The following is a 6759-nucleotide window of genomic DNA, read 5'->3' as shown; positions in this document are numbered from 1 at the left end:
TCCCTCACAAACATTTTAGCAGAAAGGTTCAATTGTATACTTTACCCTGCTATGCCAGACAGCTTTTGTGGTACCTACACCTTCCCGGTGGCCACAGTGTAGTTGTGAAGTAAGAGTGAAGAAATCTATAACATGTATTTTGTGAAATTTTGTATTCACTTCTTTGTTAGAAGAATGTAATCAAAACTTTCTCAATACAAACATCTAAATGTGTCTTGACAGTAGTTGGTCCTTTCAGATACATGAAAAGCTGATGGTGTGTATCTACAAAGCACTAAGACCCAAACAATTAATGGGGTTTTATTTATTTCCCAGTGTTGTTATTAAAAACTTGATTATTTAATGTAGATATAGCACATACTAAGCTTCTGGCTGCTGTGACAAGGAGAGGGGTTTAGAAGCTTGTTTTGCTTGTTGCAATACATGTGATCAAAGGTGTCAAATCCAGTGTTGTGTGAGGGTTTTCTAATAATTGTGGTGTTACAGCTGTGTACTCACACTACTTCTGCCTTTTAATGTAAAAAAATCCTAACAGCAGCATAGAAAAAACTTAATATAGGATCCAAAGCAAGGTTTGGACTCAAGTCACACAAAGGTAACTGGTGTTTAATCTAACTGCCTTTGCCAGTGGCTTCCAGGGAAGAACTGCATTTTCTTTCTGCTTGGGTGGGAATTCCAGGGTGAGATTATTAGAAACTGATGTGTGGCACTTCTGGTGATTGTCCAGCAATACGTGAGGTAACTCATGATAGTGCATATATATCCTCTTAAAAATAACAATAATTTGAATATATTTATATATATATTTTTTATATAGATAAAGCCCCATTTCTTTATATACATATTTATGTGTGTGTATACACACAGAAATATGTGTGTATGTGTCTATATATATATATGTATGTATAAAGTATATAAGGTGGTGTATAAGGTACAGTGTAAGAAAACTGGAGATGACAGCAAACCAGAGTCATGACTGGTGGTTTGGTAGAGGCAACCTTCTCCATGAAGGACTGTGTGGGAGCACTGATGGGGAGATGTGGGCATGCATGCTCAATTTCAAGAGCAACCTAAGGGTTTTCCCCCGACTAAAGACATGCTGACCGAGAACAAGACAGCTGAAATGTCTGTGGGGTGACGGTGCCATTTTCCGCTCAGTTTCAGAAGGAAACATCAGTTACGCAACTGCAGCATCTGTCAGGCACTTCCAGTAATTTGTGGACTTGTTACACAACTCGGCAGAACTGGACAGAGCAGGAGCGGTCCCAAAGATATTAAGTGCTTTCACATTTTATGAGAACCATTAGCTGGGCAGAGGCGAGTGAGATTTACACCATTTACCCATTGACAGGGAGGCGGGGAGGAGCTGACCCTGGTTCGCTCCGTGAGAAAGCAGTCTGCCGGGCCCTACACAAATGTGCAGCTCCGGGTCAATTGCAGCCTGTACTGTCCGTTTGTTAGCTAAAGGCCAAATGAGACACAAGCCTGATATTGAAGGGGGGGGCAGTGAGCTCTGGGGACATGGGAGAGGCCTGAGGATTTTGTGGGACAGTATAGAAATCCTGGAGGTAGCTGGATATACTGCTGCGTCAGGGAGGACCTGGCAGAGGTTCTGTGGTTTTTGTGGTTGTAGTGTGTAACTCATAAAGACAATAATTCACAGGAAACATGGATTTACAACTCGCAAGCAGTTTCTTTGATTTGAACTATGCACCTCTTTTTTTCGTTGAAAAAGGTGAAGATAAATATGACAAAATCACGGAGCCAACTTGGATCCAAACTGAACAGTTCTGCAGAAAAGACCAGATGATGAGCTCAGCAATGTCACACTTCTTCACCAGAAAGTGAACTCCAGAGCTGTACCCCTACCTGCAAAAAGGGAGAGCAGCTCTTGCAGGAGGTGCTGGTCAGTGCTGTAGGAGAGGGAACAGTGGCAGACAGACCGCGTGGAAAAGTGAGTGGTGGGAAGCATGGAGTGAATTCCAGGAGGTAGCTCCTATGACAGACGTTCTGTGCACCTAAACACCTATTCGTGCTTATTTCTGGAAGTCTGTTTGATGAGTTATAGTACCAGGAGTCTTTTATGACAGGAGTTTTCTTATCTTTAGCTATCATTGCAATAATGGCAGAGGACTGGCAGTTGGTAAAGTTGTGCTGCTGTGTTTCTTATTTTGGCTCTCACTGCATGCCAACCTATTTGAATTAGCCAACTCAAATAGTGTAATGCATTATAGATACAGTGCCCTATGTATTTACTGTTGGTCTTCAAAATGTTTGATGTATTCACAGTAAGAATATGCTGCCTAAAAAGCTCAACCAGTGAGGCTTAATAACAAATATGGGGCTGATTTAAGAAAAGAGGAGGGGAAAAAAAAAAGGCAAAAAAAAAAGACAAACTAGGCCTAGGGATGCTCAACTTATGAAACCACACCAAGGGTGGAACAAGACAGAAACATGACCACGAAGATCAGTGGTAGTTTGAGTGGCTAAAAACACTAGGAGAGTTGCAGTTTACCTGACATTCACTGCAAAAGGTAGTTTCAACCTTGACTAAATAGACTTTGAGACTTGATCTGAAGACAAAGATTATGGAAGTCAATGAAGGAAGGACTTCTGTGAACTTCAGAGCCCACATTATTTTAGGACTGATAATTGTAGCCAATGAAGTTTTGCTATAGAATGACAGCGCTTCTAAGTGAAGGCACAGAAATGTTGTGATTTAATTGCATGAATATGTATTTTTAATCATCCCTGTCCACCAAAAAATGTTTGCAGTATCATTATTGTAAACGTTTTTCCTAGGTCAATCACTTCTCTTTTAATTTATCTAGTTTAGATGAGTTTAAGACCCAAGATTGCATGATAGCAATGCAAACCATTATAAATTCTGGGAGTAGAGACATTAATCATCAAATGAAGTAGACTTTTCTGAGAAGAAAAGTACTCCACATTAAGTGGAGATGAAATCACTATGAAGATTTTGCTAGAAATTGCAAATTGCTTTTATTTGTCTCTAAAGCCGTGAGGTGTTTGAAAATTCAGTAGACTAGTCAGAAAAGCTATGTGTAGATTCAGTTCATCTGGCCTTTTCTTCTTATGTGTGACTGTCCTGTAGATCCACACAGATTGGTCTGTCCCAGGCTGTGTATGCTGGCTTCCAGTCTCTTTGACTGTAGCAATCCATGCTGTCCTCTCCCTTCCACACCTGATCTTACAAATATCTGTGGATCTTGCACCCTGGCAAAACCAGCCTTTGCCTCATCCAGCTCAGCTATCCCCCCAGTTCTGCATCCCCACCTCCAGAAAGCCTTCTTGTACAGGGTAGTTCCAGCTCTTTCCCCGTACTTCCCTTGTCCTGCTCCTACATGGCTTAGTACATCCTTGTACCCATTGGAGAGAGAACAAGTCCTGGAGCATAACTGAAAATTAAAACACTCCAGCTTTTTTTTTTTCCTTTCTTGTTCTTCTTAATTTAGTTTCTCTTTAGCATTTTGCTGTCAGCTTGAGCAAGTAACAGCTGGCTAAAACATCGTGTTACCAGTTCCAGAAAAGCTTCCCCTTTTAGAGATTGGTTGACGTGAGCTGGGCTTACTTTGCTTGAGCAATACTCTGAAAGCATTCCCCCTTGCCTGCAGGTATTGCATTGATCTGAGTTGTGTCATTCCAGCCGATGTAAGTTGTTTTGCATCTCAAATAGAAAGAATGAAAACAAAGAACCTGAGTGGGCCCTAATCCTTTCTCCCAGGTAGAAGCTTGGTTTTGGCTTGCAGCATGTCAAGACGAAGATTAAACCTCCCCCCAGGAAAAAAAGGAAGTGCTGATGAAGACTTCAGCAATGTTTCCTATCAGCCGAAACTAACCTCTGAATCTGGAAGGCGGGGGGAAAAAGCTTACTCAAAAGTACAAGGATCTGAAATGTTTTCTGGGGTTTTCTCAACTTTGTAACACAAAAGGGGAATAACAGTCTTTAAGGACAGAGAGACCGGAATTTTTCTTGTGGTAAAAGGGGAGTTTCCTGCCCACGTGAAATCCTGTGTTAGACCTCAAGCAGCACTGTGAAGAAGGTGGTAGAACAAAATCTGTGGAAACGGCTAGTCTAAACACTGGCTAAGGCCAACTATCTCTGTTTGCAGCAAGAACTGCTCTGTGTTGAACACTGATATTTTTGTACTTACAGTTGTCATTCATCCTCTCTTCCTCTTGGGTGTTTCTTCTTTTTTGAAGATGCCACACCTTCTTTTTTGTGATGCCACACTGCAGTGCTAGCTTTGTCTCCAAAAACTTTCTGGTTCTTGGTCAACCTTATCATTGGACCTTCTTTTAAGGGAATGAAAAGTGAGACCATCAACAGTCAGAACTGATGCTAGTTCACAACTCTAACTACACATTGAGAACAATGAGGTAACGTGTGTCAAAGCCTTTCATCTATCAGGATTTTGGGAGTCTTATTTTTATCCACTGTCAGCCTTGTTTAAAAATCAAAAAAAAGTCTCACTCATGGATGTGTACTTTTTAAATGAATGGATAGGTTAGAACTTTTTGGAACACTTTTCTGAAAATTGGGATAATTGAAAGATTTTCTTGGGGATCTGCACAACTGAAGAAAATTCCAAACTGTACTGAGGCTGTTCGGTGACTGGAATTCATTTGACTAAAAATGTTAATTCCTGATCCCTTAGGAAGTAATGAGCCACATCTTAGTTGAATATATTCTGCATAGATCTGGTATTGCCTACGTGTATTTTACTTTACAAGATGTAGGCTGGCCGCAGGTGGAATGGAAAAGGTTGGATTCAACTTTGAAGAAGGTTGTGTGATGCTGATGATACAATAGTCCATAATTGTAATGAAGACTCTGATTTTCCTAGTGTTGTGTAGGAAAGCTAACCAGTCTGGATAAAAGATTGAGAAGAAAGAAACTCACAAAAAGAAAGAAGAAACTCAGCTTCAGATGGACCTGCTTTCTGTCTAGACACTGAAGCTGTAGCTTTAAAATGTGCCTAGCATCCAGTTTGACCTCTTTTTCTAAGGGTTGCAGAAACAGGGAGAATGTCTCCCTGTTCTTTTCCTAGTCAGGTGAGCCAAGGACTAAGAGAATAAAACTGGCCACTACTGGGACCTATCAGCTTAATGACATGCAAATATTCAGGAAGAAATTAGAATTAGGTAAATAACATTTATCTAATATAAGAATTTAGATAAATTACATTTACATAAAACTCCTTCTGAAGTGAAACCAGAGACTTAACATTATGAGTTCATTGGGATCCCAAGCGCTGGCCCTTCATTTCAAAAGTACTTGGTAAAAATGTCTTTTTGGGTTTTGGTTTCTCCCCCCTGGCCCCGTCCTCTTCATTTCATCTTATCCCATCCTGTACCATTTTCCCATACCATCTCCACATCGCTCCTAACGACCAGTTCCACAGACTCTTGCTCCTCTGCCCTCAAACTCTTATTCTCCTCCTTAACATCTGCTGCTTCTACTCTCAAGCTCCCGTGTCCTCCCGGAACCCACCAGTTACAGCGTAGCCGTAACTCATGGCGGCTCCGCAGGAGGCGGCTTGACAGGGACAGAGGAGCCTGTAAGGGGGACAGGTTCGAGGCTGGAACAGAGCGCAGTGCACTGGTGTCCCCTCCTGCCTCTGCGGGACCGGAGCCTTGGTCTCCCTCCTCCAGGGCACACAGCACACACAGATGTGCAGAGCTGTCCAGAAACAGCTGCAGATGTCACAGAAAAATCGGACCTTTCCGTGACTTTGAGTGCCTCACTTGGAAAAACAGTCATTTGGAATCAAACCAAGTGGGGTATTTTTCTTTCCATTTTTAGAGGGAAAGTTACATTATCTATTTCTTGGTATTTTAAATTTTTATATTAATCCAAAATTATTAGCTTAATTTGGAAAGAAAACTAAAAGCATTTAATTGTGAAAAATAGAAATGAATCATATAGATGTATTACTTAAAAAAATTTATTTTAACCCCAGCAAAAATAATATGAATTTCCTAGTTGTTTTTAATAATCCAAATATGCATCTTTTCAGCAAATAAAAGCTAGTTTTATTCTGAAAAAAATCACCTAGCTGCGATGTGAGAATTTGATGCATGACGTCATCTCTGGTTGATACATTCTTATATTTCAACACTGACATCAAAAGACAGCGCGTTTTCCTTCCTTTCTTTACATTGCTTTACTCTGGCTTATCTCTTTGGTGTTGTATAGCAACCAGGAATGCACAGAAGACATATATTTTCCACATACTATCATGTATATTTCATCTAATAACTTGCTTAATGAAAAGCTCTTCCTAGTTGGGCTACTGACAGCGTGTATTATGCTTTATTGGATATTTTAATACTTTATTTGTGTGGATGATTTGATGTCAGGAAGCAATGAAAAATGCAGTCTATTTTGAAAGTGCTGTGCACAGTTTGTCCGTTGAATTTACATAAACCATATGCTGAATCACTGGGCTGTTACTTTACTTGAGACTTATTTTGGGTTTGGGAGTTATCTAGAAGCAAAGCCTGTAAATGCTGCTCCCGTTTTCTAACAGCGAGAGCAAAAACCTGCATCCTGCCACTCTTAAAAGCTGTTGATCGTTCTGTATTTTGCAGCTGAATCATCCCCGTGTGTTTATTTTACATAAACCCTGAGGTTTTTTTAACCTAATTGCTGTGGTTTTTTTACACCCAGGAATTATTTTGCCACATACAAAGCAACTTCATTCCTGATTGATTAATCTGTTCTTATTACTTGGA

The sequence above is a fragment of the Phaethon lepturus genome, unplaced genomic scaffold (assembly GCF_000687285.1).
Source record: "Phaethon lepturus isolate BGI_N335 unplaced genomic scaffold, ASM68728v1 scaffold3757, whole genome shotgun sequence".
Lineage (NCBI taxonomy): Eukaryota > Metazoa > Chordata > Aves > Phaethontiformes > Phaethontidae > Phaethon > Phaethon lepturus.
This window is presented reverse-complemented; position numbering follows the sequence as displayed.